The 17894-nt window shown below is 40.9% G+C and overlaps 2 long non-coding RNA genes across 4 annotated transcripts in view; both read left to right on the top strand.

Moving 5' to 3' along the window:
* The window catches only part of Gm34007, a 76611-nt gene extending 67446 nt beyond the window's left edge, over nucleotides 1-9165 (top strand). The window contains exons 6-7 of one of the 2 annotated variants that reach the window (XR_881189.1): nucleotides 5291-5471; nucleotides 7581-9165. This is a non-coding gene — a long non-coding RNA (predicted gene, 34007). Of the gene's footprint in view, nucleotides 1-5290 lie in introns of both variants that reach the window. The other variant, XR_003955381.1, reaches the window with a different exon arrangement.
* Nucleotides 9166-11705: 2540 nt separating this feature from the next.
* Gm42272 lies at nucleotides 11706-15147 on the top strand. Of its 2 annotated transcripts, XR_881188.1 has the most exons (4): nucleotides 11706-12899; nucleotides 13581-13796; nucleotides 14464-14518; nucleotides 15046-15147. It is a non-coding gene; the product is annotated as a predicted gene, 42272 (long non-coding RNA). The 2 variants fall into 2 exon arrangements; XR_881187.1 differs by having other exon boundaries at nucleotides 11706-13796.
* The last annotated feature ends 2747 nt before the right edge of the window (nucleotides 15148-17894 follow it).

Here is a 17894-nt window from a genome sequence, read left to right as displayed (position 1 = left end):
ATTTGTTGGTCCTAGCCCTAAATGTTTAGATGTCAGTATTTATCCTAAATTTTCTTCATAAGCCAGAAAAGTAACTAGATAACATTAGAGGGGGTGGTGTATAGAGGCCACCCATTTCTATCATGAGGATAGCAGGTGGGGCTTCTGATCTGCCTGGAAAGAAAGAAGGTCTTAGTGATGATAGCTATTATTCTTGAGGCCAGATGTCCTGAGTTCCAGTTCTGACTCTACTGTTAATTAGCTGTAATATCTTTGGCATCTATATGTCTATATTATGTTTTTCATCTGGAGGTAAGAACAGTTGCAATGTAGTTTATATCTTAGTCTAGCGATGACTCAGTGACATGTACAAGGAGAATGCTTAGAATAGCAGTGGTATAATTAAAACCTCACAAAGAATTAAGAGCATAGAATAGGTGCTGTCTCCAAAACCATGATATTTTGAGACCTAGTCCCCGTTTCTTTTCTTTTCTTTTCTTTCCTTTTCTTTCCTTTTCTTTTCTTTTCTTTTCTTTTCTTTTCTTTTCTTTTCTTTTCTTTTCTTTTCTTTTCCTTTCCTTTCCTTTCTCTTTCTCTTTTCTTTCTTTCTTTCTTTCTTTCTTTCTTTCTTTCTTTCTTCTTCTTCTTCTTCTTCTTCTTCTTCTTCTTCTTCTTCTTCTTCTTCTTCTTCTTCTTCTTTTTTCCCTTTTTGGTTTTTCGATACAGGGTTTCTCTGTATAGCCCTGGCTGTCCTGGAACTCACTTTGTAGACTAGGCTGGCCTCAAACTCCAGAAATCCGCCTGCCTCTGCCTCCTAAGTGCTGGGATTAAAGGCATGTGCCACCACTGCCCAGCCTAGTCCCCATTTCTAAGATGGCACCATCTCACTGTGTCCTCAAGAGGGGACTGTATCCTTATACAGCAGAAGCGAAAGGGCAGAGAGCAGTATACACACCCCCTGTACCTTCATGAGGTTGTGAAGCTTGTTTGGGAGACCAGAGCCCAAAGTCACCTCTAAAAGGCCACACCCCTCAGCAGCATTAGATCAAGAGGAGACACATTCAAGATGCAACCATTATAAAATCCATCCAAGGTGACCTACAGGCTATAAGCAATACCTATCAAAACCCCAATAGCAGTTTTGGTTTGGTTTGGTTGTTGGCAGCATGGGGGATTGAACCCAGAGTGTCGCCCATGTAGAGAAATGCTCTAGCACAGAGTCACAGCTCCAGTCTTCCCAATGGTAGATTGTGCAAAACATGGAAAAGGCATCCTGAAGTTCATGTGACTCTCAAAGGAGCCAAAGGAATCTTGACAAAGACTAAAATCGGTGGACTCACAATTTCTGGTTTCAAAACTTCCTCCAAAGCTATACTCACCAACTGTGGTGATTTGAATATGCTTGGCCCAGGAGTGGCTCTATTAGGAGGTGTGGCCTTGTTAGAGGAAGTGTGTCACTGTGGGGGTGGGCTTTGAGATCCTCCTCCTAGATACCTGGAAGACAGTCTTCTGACTGGCTTCAGATCAAGACATAGAATCCTTAGTTCCTCCAGAGCAGTGCCTACCTGGATGCTGTCATGTTCCTGCCTTGATAATGGACTGAACCCCCGAATCTGTAAGACAGCCCCAGTTAAATATTGTCCTTTATAAGGAAAAAAAAGAAAAAAGAAATTCCAGTGAGAGCTAATGGCTAATGGGGTGTGTGCACACAACCACACACATGGAAATCACACTAATAGTGTTAGTGATTCCTTTTCCTTTGTAGGCACTCTGTGACCCAAGCTGACATCCTGCCAGGAGTCGCATGTGATATGCATTCATTAGTGATTTCTTCTTTCAGACACAACAGCATTCTAATGCTCTAACATAATTGATTCTCCTTCAATCGCTCTTTGAGAAGCATGCTGACATGCCTCCAGAGTGGCTTGATTGGACACCTGAGCATTTAGTGACTCCATGCTGATGGACTGTTATATCTGCAGTAACAGCTTCCTCGTGCCACACAATGCCAGGAAACACCCAGGTGCCCTCATACTCTCTCGCCAGATCCACCCTGGGCACTGGAGAAGCACTATTGTTTTTCAGGACCATGTTTCTCCCCGTGCTGTGATCTGGCCTCAGAATAAAGAGTCCCTGAGCCTGCCTCTTCTCACTTCATGCTACCACATGGTGGGGAAGATGGATCACAGAGGCAGCATAAACGTTCGCATGGAGGGCAGCCAGCTGTTTATTGCTACATTATCTGCTTCTGGAAAACAGGCTATGGAGCCACCCCCAATACACAAACATAAAACTTGATGAGATATTAACATTCAAATTACAACACGCTTTATTTTTATTTTGTTTTAGAGGCGTTGAAATGTGTGAGACTGTTTCAAAATGCCTTTTGGGGAGGTTTAATAACTCTTCCAGCTTCTCTGTGGTCTTTTTCAACGTAGGTACCTGCTGTCACTTCCAAAGTCCACAGAAGGGGATTTCAGCAATTACTGGGGCCCCAGGCTGTGGTTTGTCTAATATTCTAGGCATGTCAGCTTGACAAATTCGCCCAAATAAAAAGTAATACACAGGCTCCTTTTCTCGTACAAATTCCTTAAGTGACTAAGTTCTCTTTCCTTCCAATCCAATGGCCTGTAGCATGCTCAAAGGTACTTTTGGGTAGGGAGCCTGGAGAAAGTGGAGCCTCCTTCCATGGGGCTGGTCAAAGCCGGTTTTCTATTAACAGTGAGTGGTAGCGATGTTTTCCTTCAAGAAAAGTCTTACATGTCTGTCATTGAGCCCACATTTTCAGATCTGTAACTCTTTATTAGCTTTTAAATGAACAAAACAATTTTGCTTCCTCTGTTTCCCCCTTCCTTGGCACTTGTTTCCCTCTTCTCTTGAGCTCTTAGAGTATGAAATGATTTGTTTTTCATTGCAAAGAATTATCTATCTAATGCCAATTCATTAACCAACATCGGTGTCTGCCTTACCCTCTAGTCTGTGGTGATACTTGCCCAGAGTCACACCATTTGGGTACTATTGGTCTGTTATAGTAAAACAATCATTAGAATTGCTTGCTAAGTTAAGGGAAACCTAAAATACCAGAGACACCATGTGAAACAAAATAGTTTAAAGATACTTAAATTATTGCTCTGCTCTATACTAAGACAAACCTTTACCTGAATAACTTACCAAAGCAATGGTTTAGTTAGAATAACAACTGTCACCTACTGTCATCTTTTCCAGAAGGATCTTAGGGCTTTTCACAAGTTTGCTAATCTATGTATGATTGCATCTGCTGTCAAGTGAGGAAGCAGGGTCAGAAAACTCTGATAACATCCACAAGGCCCGTGGGGTCAGTGGTTTCTGTCAGGGCTCTGCAGACAAAAACATGACCTTGAGGCTGTGATTGCTAGTGTTCCTTCCTTCCTTCCTTCCTTCCTTCCTTCCTTCCTTCCTTCCTTCCTTTCTTTCTCTCTCTCTCTAGTGTCTTTTTTTTTTTACCTCCATTAATTTATTTATCCACTTTACATCCCTATTGCAGCCCCCTACCCCAAATCCTCATCCCTGCCCATTGGCCCCTTCCACCACCACTATTCTTATTTGTCCTTTGACAGGGCCTAGCATCACCCAGGAAACATGCCGTTAGGCAAGTCCTGGAGGGGTTATTTAGATTAGGTCACTTGGTGTGCTAACTGTGGGTGGGATCCTGGACTAGATAGGACAGGGAAAGTGGGCTGATCCCTGGATTATTCATTCTCTGCTTCTTGAATACAGATGGGAGGTGGTCAACTGCCCCAAGGTCTTGCCAGGTGACTTCCCTGCCATGCTGGAGGAGTATAGCTTTGATCTGTGGGCCATAATAAACCCCCTGTCTCTTAACAGCGACAGGACAAGAAATGAAGGTGTGCTTTCATACACGCACATTCGTCTCAGTTTGTTGAGAGAAAGAAGGACCTTGAGAGGCTGATTTAAGGAACTGTTTCATGTGTTGGCAGGGGAGGGCAGGGGAGAAATCCATGGGCAAGCTGGTTACTTTGAAATCCCGCTGCTTTCCTGCTGCCGAGGTCTTGAGCCAAAATTCCATAGGGAAGTAGGGTTAGTTAGGAAACTGAGGTGGGACTTCAATATGACAGTCTTAGGGGAATTCCTTCTTAGGGCGCAGCAAAATGGCTCAGCAGGAAAGACACTAGTGGCCAAGGCATAAATTCAGTTCCTGGAATCCCATAGTGAAACAAGGCAACCATTTTGAGCAAGTGTCCTCTGACCCCCACACTCCTGTTGTGGCATCTGTGTGACTACTACAAAATAAATAAATAAATTTTAAAAATTCTTTGAAAAATTCAAACTTATGTAAACTGAGCAAATTTCCATAAAGCCTTCAGCTGATTTAATAGAGCCCACTTACGTGATGGAAGGCCATCTGCCCTTCTCAAGGAATACTTATATATGTGTTAATCATGTCTAAACAATGCTTTTATCAGCATCCTTATTCTGGCATTTGGCCAAACATCAGGGAAGTCAAGTCAGACAATCGATACACAAATTTAGCCATCATGTACGAGATACAGAACCTAAATCAAGTCTGCAGGCAATAAATCTTTTCATAGGAGCAATTCAGATGTTGGTCTAGCAGCCCTGAACTATGATTTTTTTTCCCTCAACTAAGCCTCGCCCCTTAGAACCTGCTTGTTTTCATTGTGAAATCTCCCATGTTTCGACCTATGGAGTGTTTTCTTTCGACTTGGGGTTTAGCTCAGTGATTTTGCTTGCCTGGTTCTGAAATCTCTCCTTCGAAGCATACTCTCTAGCCATCGTAATTCCACAGGCTGGGCCATGAAGCAAAGGGAGCAAGCTATAGGAAGAATGCTATAAGCTACAAGCGGAGCGCTGATAGCTAGGAGACCCTAGACATGGACTGAAGTGAAATCTCCAGTGCTGTGCTGTTGTGGATAGCCCTGGGGCTAATTATATTTGATGTTAATGCCGTTCTCCTGGGAGTGGTTGTGAACAAGGAAAGAATCAGCGGGTGATTTCCTGTAAACCTGCTTCCTACTTTAATTTGTAAAATAAAGGAGAGCGGATGATTGGGCAGATAAAAGGGAAGTTGGAGCAGGGGGGTGGGGTGGGAGAGAAGAGAATATTGGAAGAGGGAGAGGATGTAGAGGAGGAGGAGAAAAAAGAAAAGCGGAGCAGAAGCACACGGCCTGGAGAAACTGCAAGTTCTAAGGGGTCTCATAAGCTGTGGAAGATGGTAGTGTAGTGGTAGATCTGCCCAATCTAGGTGCACAGCATGTATTCGTATTAATTGTGTTGTGTTTTCATTTGCCAGGGCATATTTGGGTTGGAGAGATTTACCGCAACACTGTGCTATTTTGGGACGTGCTGAGCTCCAGTGCCAAGGAGGGAGATGCCCGTCACACTAAGCAGTACTGAGGAGGCCGCTTATCTTGTGGGAGCAAACGAGTCTTAATCATGGTGGAATCTGAAGAAAAGATTCATTTGAAAATCAAGTATGTTAATTGATTTGAAAGCCGTCACAGGATAAACATGCTTTAAAATGTAGGTTACTTGAACTTTCTGGATCTCAATTGAATTATTCTCTCTCCTACATGATACATGCACTCTATGTCTCCAACAAAACATAATTTATTTTAGAGTTGAAAAATGCTTCTTGAGTGAGACAGATAACGGGTGATAATTAAGAGCTCAGATTTCAGGGGTCTGTCTGAATTGGAAGCCCGGACTGGTCTTGCCATATATTACAGGTATGATCTTGTATTCTTTTTTTCAAGTAAGTGTCTTCATTTCTAATGTGTTCACAAAATAGCATCTTACATGGTGACTTCAAAGGATCAACAAATTACCTTAAGAGAAATATATCAGAGTCCTGGCCTGTTTGAAGTACTATTATTATTATTATTCTTGTTGTCTCAGAAAGGCAAAGTAAGGATATCAGCATGAAAGGGCTTGGAGGAGCAATGCCCTTGCCTCATGGCAACTGGGAAGCAGAAGTGAAGACCAAATATTGTTCCCAAGGGATGCGTCTTTACTCACTAACTCAGCTCCACCAGCAAAGGTTCCTACTAACGGCATAATTTAAAGTGCACTGACCTCTGTCAATAATAGTCCCCTGTCTACATTTTAGATCGATTCAATGCTCTTTGAAAGGTTCAACCTACTTACTGAGAGATGATTGGCTCATGAGGGTGCTGACGTCATTAATGGATTAGTTCACTGATAGGTTCATACTTTGATGACATCAGTGAGCAATGCTAGGAACTTTTGTGGGGCGGAGCTCAGTTGGGAAGCAGGTCACCATAGACATGTCCTCTTGGGAACGATATTTGCTTCTCACTTCTGCCTCCCAATTGCTATGAGGGAACATCATTGCTCTTCCAAGACCTTTCACTTTGACATTTTTTCCTTGCCCTTCTTCAGGCCCGAGGCAATGGAGCCATCCTCATGCCATTTAAACCTACTGAGACTTTGAGCCAAAATAAATGTTCCCCCTTTTTAAATGTTTTCTCTCAAGTACTTGGTCACAGTGATGGAAAGGGTAACACAGTGGTTAAAAGCATTTTGACTTTTGCACCAAATTATCCAACAGAATGTAGAGCTTATCAAGGACAGTCGTTGGCAACAAGAAAACATGAAACACCTGTGTCTCTGGGGTTTATTCACTACTTAGCATTACAGCTTGAGAATAAAAGTAACCTGTTCAAATTATTGAGAAGATCAGCTTAAGGAAATACAGTATCAACAGTGTGGAGTGCTTTTTTCCTGTATTATCTACTGACAGAGCAAACCCATCTGGCTTCTCTATTCTTGTTTCTATGTTTGAGATAAGCATTGACATTCAAATGCAGTGTAACATCGAAGCCTGCTTAGATAAAAATACTTTTTGATATATTACTGAAATTATTATCCTTTAGATTAAATAAATGAGAAGATGTTCCTTTGTGACTTTTTAAAGGGGTGACTTGTATGCATTTTAATAACATCTTTATTAAGAAATAATTCATAAAACATAAAATCCACCTATTTAGAATGTATAAATCAATGGCTTTTAGGATTTCAAGAGGCATGTGCCATCATCACCACTAATTTCAGAACAATTCTGTCAGCTTACAAAGAAATTCCCTGCTTATTAGCAACAGCTCCCCATTTTTCCTGCCTCAGCCCAGCCCTAGGAAATCCTTATCTGCTGTCAGTCTTTGTAGAATTGTGTATCCTGGACTTGTTATACAGATGGAATCATACACGGTCTTTTTGACTAAATTTTTTAACTTAATATTTATTATTACAAAGCTACCCTGTGTTGTAGCTCATATTAGTGTTATGGTCTTACTTTTGATAAATGGCAACTCATTGTATTGTATTCCATTTTGTCTACATATCAGTTGGCAGAAATGAGATTTTTCCATGGTTTGTCTATGAATAATATCGCCATAATTACCAGTGTGCTTTTTATTCATGTACAGACCGGCGTTCTCATTTTTTCTTAGATACCAATGCAATTTTTAATTTAAAATATACTTACAATATTTCTCACATACCTGTACCTCTACACTCCCTCTCAAATTAATGGAATTTTTTTTTTTTTGGTTTGTTTCTTCTAGATGGAGTTTTACCTGTGTAACAGAGCTATGGCTGCCCTGAAACTTGCTTTGTAGACCAGGTTGGCCTTGAACTCACAAGATCTGCCTGCATCTTTCTCCTGAGTGCTGGGATGAAAGGAGTGTATTATTCTGCCTCATGATTCTGCCTCATGATTCTTTAATTATTAGTGTGTCTGTGTGTGTGTATGTATGTGACTATATAAGTGCAACCTACTAGATCTTTTAGTGTTGTTTCTATGTACATATTTTAGGGCTGACTACTTGGTAATGTGATAATCATGTAGAAGGCCTCATCACTGTGGAGGACTAATTTCTCCATCTCTCAGCAGTCATTAATTTCCTGTAGCTCTTTATATAAGGATAGGGTGCCCTTGAGATTCTTCTCATCCATATTGACCTCTCAACTGGTGGTATCATTCTTCAGGCCTTATTTAGGAAGTCATATTGTTGACATGTCATGAATATAGCTCCTTTCTCATATCTAGAAGACACATCACATCAGGATATTCCTGGTTCTTTGGCTCTTACAATTTCTTTTGCCCTTACTTATGCAATTTTTTTGCTGAACACTAGGTGTAGGGATTGTTTTGCAGATGTCTCAGCTCAGAGGGCTAGACATCTTAGAGTCATTTTGTCTCGGTCGTTTAATCAGTTGTAGCTTCCTATAATGATCTCTCTTTCCAACAAAAAATCTTCTATGATGAGAGGTGACAGATACTACCACACTTTATGGAAACAGAATAATGTTTAAGTGCATTCAAATACTTGTCCTCATCCCTGAATCCCAAACTGTCTAATAGCATGAACTGACTAGATTAAGCAACACACATTTACTTGCATTAGTCTTTCGAAGTTCTAATTTCCAAACATCTTCAGGTTGGGGAGTAGGAGCTCACCATTAGATTTTTACAGAAGCATAACTCATCTGACGTTAACCATTACACTCTGGGTCTTATTTCTAGGTGAAGTGGCTAAGAGGCATTGACCACTGAGAGGAAGTCAGCTGAGTATGGAGAGGGGCTGATTACCCATTAAGCCCAGAGCAAGCAGGTGAGGGAGAGAAAAGTCAGAAACTCACAACCAAAGCCAATATCAGGAGCTGGCCCACAAGTCAAACAGGAAAATAAAGCAAAGAGATAACGAACAAGTGGGTGTGAAAGTAATGTTTAGCAGGCAGAGCCTAAGGAGCTGTGCTTGGTTGGAGTCAGGCATAGAGGCTGGCAAAGTACAGAGCATTCTAATATTTGAAGAAGAAAATGGCTATAGGCTTCCAATGTGATCCAAGTTGTCAGAAAAGATATTAGATGAGAGGCCATTTTGCATGTGCATAAGAGCTAGAAAATTATGTTGTCTCTAAGGATGCAGAGGGACCTGTGATGGCGGCTGAGACAATGGGGGTGAATTCTTCATGTATTCTTTTGTGTGTTTCTGAAAATGCTGAGCAACTTCTTGTTTGATGATCTGTTAGAATTCTGTACCTTATCCACAGGATCCTGGGGATTTTTGAGTTGGGAGATTTTCTTTTTTTATTGGGTATTTTCCTCATTTACATTTCCAATGCTATCCCAAAAGTCCCCCATATGCTCCCCCCCACTCCCCTACCCACCCACTCCCACTTCTTGGCCCTGGCGTTCCCCTGTACTGAGGCATATAAAGTTTGCACGACCAATTAGCCTCTCTTTCCACTGATGGCTGACTAGGCCATCTTCTGGTACATATGCAGCTAGAGACACGAGCTCTGGGGGTACTGGGTAGTTCATATTGTTGTTCCACCTATAGGGTTGCAGATGAGTTGGGAGATTTTAAATTACGATTCTATTGTGTTGGTTTTATAGGTCTATTTAAGTAACTTCATTTCAATATTAGTTGTAAATCTTCCAGTTTTAGTCGGATGTAAATTTTAATTTCTGGAGGTATCTTTATCCTTGATTTTAAGTTGCACCACAGAGTATAAAAATAAAAACGGCATGAGACTTGTATTAGAAAAGACATTGATCAACAGAATAGAATTAATGACCCAGATACATTGATCAATAGAATAGAATTAATGACCCACATATAAACCTGTACTCTTATAGCTGCCTGATTTTCTTTTTTCTTTCTCACACTTTATTTATTTTGGGGGGGATATTTTATGTATTTACATTTTAAATGTTATCCTCTTTCCCTTTTTCCTCTCTGGAACCCCCCTTCTCCCATCCCCCAAACCCTGCTTCTATGAGAGTGTTCCCCCTCCACTCCATACTGGGGGAATGGAGCCTTCACAGGACCAAGAACCTCTCCTTCCATTGATGTCCCACAAGGCCATCCTCTGCTACATATACAGCTGGAGCCATGGGTCCTTTTGTGTGTACTCTTTTGTTGGTGATTTAGTCTGTAGGAGCTCTGGGGTTCTGGTTGGTTCATATTGCTGTTCTTCCTATGGGGTTACAAGCCATTTTAGCTCCTTCAGTCCTTTCTCTAACTTCTCCATTGTGGACCCCATGCTAAGTTCAATGGTTGGCTGCAAGCTGTATTTGTCAGGCTGTGGCAGAGCCTCCGAAGAGACAGCTGATTCAGGCTCCTGTCAGCAAGCAGTTCTTGGCATCCACAATAGTGTCTGGGTTTGGTGTCTGTATATGGAATGGATCACAGGTAGGGCAGTCTCTAGATGGTCATTCCTTCAGTCTCTGATCCATATGTCGTCTCTGTAACTCCTTCCATGGGTATTTTGTTCCCCCTTCTAAGAAGGACTGAAGTATCTACACTTTGGTCTTTCTTCTTGAGTTTCATGTGTTTTGAAAATTGTATCTTGGGTATTCCAAGTTTCTGGGCTAATATCAACTTATCAGTGAGTGCATATCATGTGTGTTCTTTTGAGACTGGGTTACCTCACTCAGGATGATATACTCCAGATCCATCCATTTGCCCAAGAATTTCATAAATTCATTGTTTTTAATAGCTGAGTAGTAATCCATTGTGTAAATGTACCACATTTTCTGTATCCATTCTTCTGTTGAGGGACACCTGGGTTCTTCCCAGCTTCTGACTATTATAAATAAGGCTGCTATGAACATAGTGGAGCATGTGTCCTTATTACCAGTTGGAACATCTTCTGGGTATATGCCCAGGAGAGGAATTGCTGGATCTTCCGGTAGTACTATGTCCAATTTTCTGAGGAACCACCAGACTGACTTCCAGAGTGGTTGTACAAGCTTGCAGTCCCACCAGCTATGTAGGAGTGTTCCCTTTTTTTTACATCCTCGCCCGTATTTGCTGTCACCTGAGTTTTTGATCTTAGTCATTCTGACTGGTATGAGGTGGAATCTCAGGGTTGTTTTGATTTGCATTTACCTGATGACTAAGAATGTTGAACATTTCTTTAGGTGCTTCTCAGCCATTTGAGTTTCCTCAGTTGAGAATTCTTTGTTTAGCTCTGTACTCTATTTAATAGGGTTATTTGGGTCTCTGGAGTCTAACTTCTCGAGTTCTTTTGATATATTGGATATTCACCCTCTATCAGATGTAGGATTGGTACAGTTACACTTATACCTAAACCACTCAAAGACCTGCCTGATTTTTAAAAAGTTAAAACTATGCACTAAAGAAAATAATATCTAGCTATGTACCCTTCTCATTGAACGGTGCTAGTCAAGCTGCTAGATACCAAAGAATGAAACTACTCCTGATCTCTAATCTTGAACAAAACTCAACTCCAAGTGGATGAAGAGATTCAATGTATGGCATGACATTTCCAATATTACTGGGAAGAAAGTAGGGTATATACTTGAGCTTATAGGCACAGGAAAGGGATTTCTGAACCAGACACAAGTAACCAAGCATCACTGGAGTGGATAGGCATCTTACATATCTGATGGAGATTTAGTAGCTAGAATATACAAAAACTCAGAAAACCAAAGATAAAGAAAACAACCTAATTTTAAGATGGCACCTGGAACTAAACAGAGAGTTCTCAAAAGACTAAATACAGATGGTTGATAAGCATTTTTTAAAATGTTCAACTTCCTTAACCATCAGGTAAGTGTAAATTTAATCCACTCTGAGATTTTACCTGATCCCAATCAGAATGGCCAAGATTATATATATATATATATATATATATATATATATATATATATATATTACACCAGATTCTGCTGAGGATGTGGAGAAGACAGGTACTCAGTGCTGGTAGGAGTACAATTTCAGCAACCACTGTGGAAATCAGTGTGGAGGTTCCTCAAAAGGCTGGAAATACATCTATCACACAGTCCAGCTGTAGTACTCTTAAGCATGTATCTTAAGGACTCTATTTTCCTACAGAGATCCTTTCCTTTCCATGTTTCTGCTGTTATAGTCTCAATATCCAGAAAGTGGGAACAGCCTAGATGGCCATCAACTGATGACTGGATGATGAAAATGTTGTACATTTATATGACTTAAATAGGTTTCATCTGCTAAAAATGAAATCATGGCATTTTCAGGTAAATGGGTGGAATTGATGTTGTACCCAGATTATAAAACCCCCAAAAAGACCACCAGTAACCACAACTCCCATACAAGCACATGACAGTCTTTATTCAAGCTTGAGCTCAGGTCACAAACCTTCCTGATGCAATAGGATAGGAAGGTAGGCCAAATGTCTAGAGGAAGGGGTTTATAAAGGAAAAAAAAAACACAAGCAGGGGGTTTCTAAGTCTAAGTGTTACATGACAGGCTAAAGGAATGTTGGCTTTAAGCTAATTGGTTTATAGCACCTGGTTAAACCATAAGAAGGGAGCCTACATCAAAAAGGAGTATCTTGACTCCTTTGGAATGGCATATGTTTCTTAACCCACTCTGTTTTTACCAGCTAGCTGCAGCTGATGTGTCTATTTTGCAACAGCCAGGGACATTTCATCATTTTTCTCAGACCTCAAGGGTGGGGGCCGTGCCTCTCTAAGGGCAAGCTAGCTTAGAATGGAGTCTTAAAAAACAAAATGGAATTTATTCTGCTACCTCAGTCCCTTCATGACCCCTTCTACTAGTTGCTTTGGAGGCCAGTCTTGGGCTCCTTGAGGTCCTGATTGTTCCTGCTAATCTGTTGATAGTAAGACCTCATTACCATCATTGACCAGAGAGGAATCCACTGATCCCCTCTGAGCAATAGCCAGTATCAGGATTGTCAATCACCCAAATTAAATCAAAAGGCTGGTGGGAAATTGATTTTACAGAGGTCAAGCTGGGAAGGTATGGCTATAAGAATCTGCCAATATTTCTAAACACTTTCTCTGGATGGACAGAAGTGTTCCCAACCAAGGCTGAGACAGCAAAGGAATTGCTGGAGGATATCTTACTCAGGTATGGATTTCCTTATATGATAGGGTCAAAATTCAGATTGGGAATTGCATTGTGCATACTAACCCCAAAGTCAGGGCATGTAGAAAGAATGAATAAAAAGAGACCTTAACCAAAAAGCCTTAAAGACTGGTTGGGACTGGACGCTGCTCCTTCCTTTTGCTCTATGTCGGGTAAGGAATTCTCCTTACCAGATGTGACTAACCTTCTTTGAAATTATGTAAGTGTTAGAGATGGTAGATAATTTCAGGGGAACAGTGTTTTCTGTCCAGCAGAGCAGTTTAGTACATATGAACTCAGTGATTCTGAGAATATACAGATGACCTATGCAAGGTCAAACCAGACAAAAATCACTGTATAGAATGGGGGATTTAATGGGGTATGAAATCCCACCACCAGCTGAGGAGCCATTGGCATTTCATGACTGCTGGGAGAGGGAGAGTCAGTCTTTAATTGTATGACCTCTGGTAAGTCGACCACACTTCAGGGCATCCCCGTTTCCAGGAGTAGTTTGGTAACACAAATTGGACTTGATAAGTTTTTGAAAAAGTCGAAAATTCAAAGCTGGGTGGATAGGAGAGTGAGGGTGAATTTCAGATGAGTTGGAAGGGTAATTTGATAAAGATGTATGCAATTTTGGAAGAATTAATAAATATATTATTGTGATGGTTTGTATTTGCTTAGCCTAGGGAGTAGCACCATTAGGAGGTGTAGTCTTGTTGGAGGAAGAGTGTCACTGTGGATATGAGCTTTAAGGCCTTCATTCTAGCTGCCTGGAAGCCAGTATTCTGCTCACAGCCTTCAGATGAAGATGTAGAACTCTCAGATCTGCCTGCACCATGCTTGCTTGGATGCTATCATGATTTCACCTCGATGATAATGGACTAAACCTCTGAACCTGTAAGCCAGCCCCAATTAAATATTGCTCTTTATAAGACTTGCCTTGGTCATGGTGTCTGTTCACAGCAGTAAAACCAAGACTAAGACAATTATTAACTTTATAAATATAACAAATTTTATATGCTTTGCAAGACCAAGGGGCTCTCTTCCCAATGATGGCCGATTAGCCCATCTTGTGCTACATATGCAGCTAGAGACACAAGCTCTGGGGGTACTGGTTAGTTCATATTGTTGTTCCACCTATCAGGTTGCAGACCCCTTCAGCTCCTTGGATACTTTCTCTGGAGAAGCTCTGCAGGTCTTCTGTCACATTGATACAAAGGTTACTAGTTGGGGGAGGGGAGGTTAGGTTGGCAGAGTGGCTCTGGTAAGATGGGGGTGAATATGATCAAAATACATTGCATTGTGCATTTATGAGAGTCTCAAAAATAAAATAAAAATGGTATCTTAAAAGATAAATAAATAAATAAATAAATAAATATAACAAACGAAGGCAATAGCTCTTAAAATTTCAAAGGGGTTTACCACTTGTTACTGGATAACTAATTCCGGTGTTTATCTCCCAGTGAAGACCAATTTTCCCTTTCTCAGCAATCATTAGCTGCCTATAGCTTGTCAGCTAGTAGTGAGGTCATGTGATATTTCCCTCTTTCACTTTGGTCAATAGGTATTATGATGGCTAAAATTATGCACATTGGAGCAACACGAAATGAACACAGCAGGTTGTATCTCTGTATTTTTTATTAGTATATATGTAACAATAATTTTTAAGGGCCATGAATTTGAGAGAGGGAGCAGGGTAGGACAGAAGTGGTTGGAAGGAGGAGAAAAGGGAAAAAGATGAAAGATGTAAATGCAACATGAATAATACAATATAAAATAAATTAAAGATATTTCAGAAAAATCTTACACATCCTTAATTTGATCACAGCCCTCAAGAGGCAGAGGCAGATGGGTCACTGAATACAAGGCCAGCTTGGTCTACAGAGTGAGTTGAAGAACAGCCAGGCTACACAGGAAAATACTGTTTCAAAAATCCAAAAAAAAAAATTGTAAAAGTAATAAAAGAAAATAAAAAGATAAAAAGAAGGCAGGAGAGAGAAGAAGGAGGAGGAAGAAGTGGAATGAGAGAAAAGAGAGCGAGCTCTGAAGGATAAAAAGGTAGTTAAAAGGTGATATAAATAATGCAAAATTTTGTTCATGAGCATTTCAAATATCATCAATGATATATCCTCTTTTCTTTTTACAGAATGGAACATGTATTGAATCAAGAAGAAGAGGTTGGCAAATACAGAAGTGGATGCTCACAGTCATCTATTGAATGGATCACAGGGCCCCCAATGGAGGAGCTAGAGAAAGTACCCAAGGAGCTGAAGGAGTCTTATAGGAGGAACAACAATATGAACTAACCAGTACCCCCAGAGCTCGTGTCTCTAGCTGCAAATGTAGCAGAAGATGGCCTAGTCAGCCATCATTGGGAGGAGAGTCCCTTGGTCTTGCAAAGATTCTATACCCCAGTATAGGGGAATGCCAGGACCAGGAAGCAGGAGTGGATGAGTTGGGGAGCAGGGCAGGGGGGGAGTATAGGGGCTTTCGGGATAGCATTTGAAATGTACATGAGAAAAATATCTAATAAAAATTGTTTAAAAAAATGAAGAGGTAATATAAAATTGTATTGGTGTCATTATTATTGTTATTATTATTAATATTACTGAACAGTTGAGCTCAAACTCATGTGAGAATTATATGTAAACAATCCTCAGTTAAGCCACAGAACTAAGTTATTCACAATAAATCCCCATGAGAGTTAGCATAAAACATCTTGCATACAGGTGCGTTTTTATGAAACAGTATAACCACACCAAATCCTAAAAGCCAGTACAGATTGAGTATTTCTTATTTAATTTGCTTAGGACCAGAAGTATTTCAGTTTAGTTTGTACCTATTAATATTTAAATATGCATAATGAGCTATACTGGGGAATGGAACCCACATCTAAACATGAAATTCATTGTTTCATAAGGTTTCACTGAGACCTTATATACAAATCTCAAAGGTGAAAATACTCCCTACAGTACTTTCAGTGCCTGTGTGGTATGGTTCATCACAATGTGTTAGGTGTGGAAGATTCCTCTGAGGGCATTATGGTTTTTTTTGAAATGTTTCCAATTTGGGGACCTTTTAAAAAGTATTCCTCCAGGGTCTTCAGCATGGTAGACAAGCATTGAGCATTCTCATTTCATAATTTTGGATGAGGTATATTCTGCTTGTACTCACCGGAAACATCCTGTCCAATATGAAAGCCTGCAATGGAAACTTAGGCTCTGAGGAAGACAATTTGCTACTGGGCATAAATACAAGAGGAAATGCCAGGTGCATAGTACTCAAGAAGAATATTATGGAATGAGAGAGGGAAGATTGAGGGAAGGACAGTTACACAGACTTTACAGGAAGGATGAAGAGCAGCCCACCATAGAGGCCTGAGGAGGGACAGGACATAGTAGACTCCGGGGTCAGAGTGACAAGTCCACAGCAAAGAACCACATGGTAAGATTTAAAGAGAAAGGCAGTGACTGCAGGCCAGTGGACAAGAAGCCAGGGAAGGGAAGGAAGTGAATGAATAGTCAGTAGACTGCAGAAGGTTCAAGATATGTGAGGATCCAAAAGAGCCTTTTAACGTTAGTAATCATGGAACTGGAGTCCTTAAAAAGATAGAAGCTAGGTTAGGGTGGAGCAAGAACATGCTGATTTGTTATTTGTCCCATCCTTGAAGTCCGTAGGGTGGACAGGAAATACACTGAGGAAAGGTGAATCATAGAAGAAGCAAGCTTTGAAGAGAAATGAGGCATGGAGAGGCTCCAAGTTGGATTAGTTTTATTTGGTGGGTAGGAGAACTATGAACACACAGAAATGGAGAATAGAGGTAGAGGGAGGCTGATGTGAGAGTAGGTTAGCAACAGCTTGTGCCTTTAGGTGGCTGAGTATAAGGTCATGAGCCCAAGCATATGAATCAGCTTAGAAAGAACAGAGAGGACGGGCCATGTTTTCTCTCATCATATAGCCTCTCCCTCAGCACAAACACCCTAAGTATTATCAATGTCTGTGCAGACCTGGACCCACGTAAATATCTGTGTTTCACTCTTTAAAACCATTTGCATGTGGACACCTGAGTTGCCTACGATGACCAGCCTAAAGGATAGTTGGAGAGCTCTGGAATAAAGTGAGCTATGAATTTAAGGAGGGGAAGAGGAGAGAGGTAGCGAGGTAGAGAGGGATAGAGGAAGGGAGGAAAGAAGGGAGGGAGGGAGGGGAAGAGAGAGAGAGAGAGAGAGAGAGAGAGAGAGAGAGAGAGAGAGAGAGAGAGAGAAAGAGAGAACAAGTACAGTGGGGGGGGGGGTCCTGAGATCAAGACAAAATCTTCTCCACGAGTCACACTATGTTCAAATTCCTGCAGCCCATCTGGTGACACAAGAACATGAGGAATTACTGACGTAGTGATATAAAGCAAAGCCTGGAGAGATTTTTCGAGGATGCTGTGATGAGCTTGGGGTGTACCCAATGAGGAAAGAAGTAGTTCCTGGGGTCAACAGAGCTCTGTTAACTTAGGAGCTCATGAGCTGTGGACCCAAGGCAGGGCTGTGTTATTGTAATGAAATCCATGGTAAGGGTAAGATGCTTTGTATATCTTTCTTAGTACCTGACATAGAATATACTGATAAATGAATTTGTGTCTAAAAGCTTATTCATGCTTATGTCTAACAAACAGTGTTGACTGTGGAGAGCACTTGACCAGTAACCCACAGATGACAACAGAAAACCAGGAAAGTCCTGGAATCTTCCACATCTGACTACACAGTGGTAGCACCAGGATGTTGTGTGTAGGGGTCTCTATGATGGGCATAAGGGGTTTCTGGGTAGCATAAGCAGACTCCAAGAACAGTGAGAAAAAGATGATGGCTCAAACTCAGGCTAGTACCTTTGTGACTTCTGCCTAATGATGGTACTAAGAATCAGCCATGAGGCCTGTATTAGTCAGGGTTCTCTAAAGGAAGGGAGCTGAGAGAATAATATACATTTATATATGTGTATATTATTCTA

Source organism: Mus musculus, chromosome 4 (genome assembly GCF_000001635.26).
Source record: "Mus musculus strain C57BL/6J chromosome 4, GRCm38.p6 C57BL/6J".
Taxonomy (NCBI): Eukaryota; Metazoa; Chordata; class Mammalia; order Rodentia; family Muridae; genus Mus; species Mus musculus.
The sequence above is the reverse complement of the archived record's forward strand: the minus strand, read 5'-3'. Positions and strand labels throughout refer to the sequence as shown.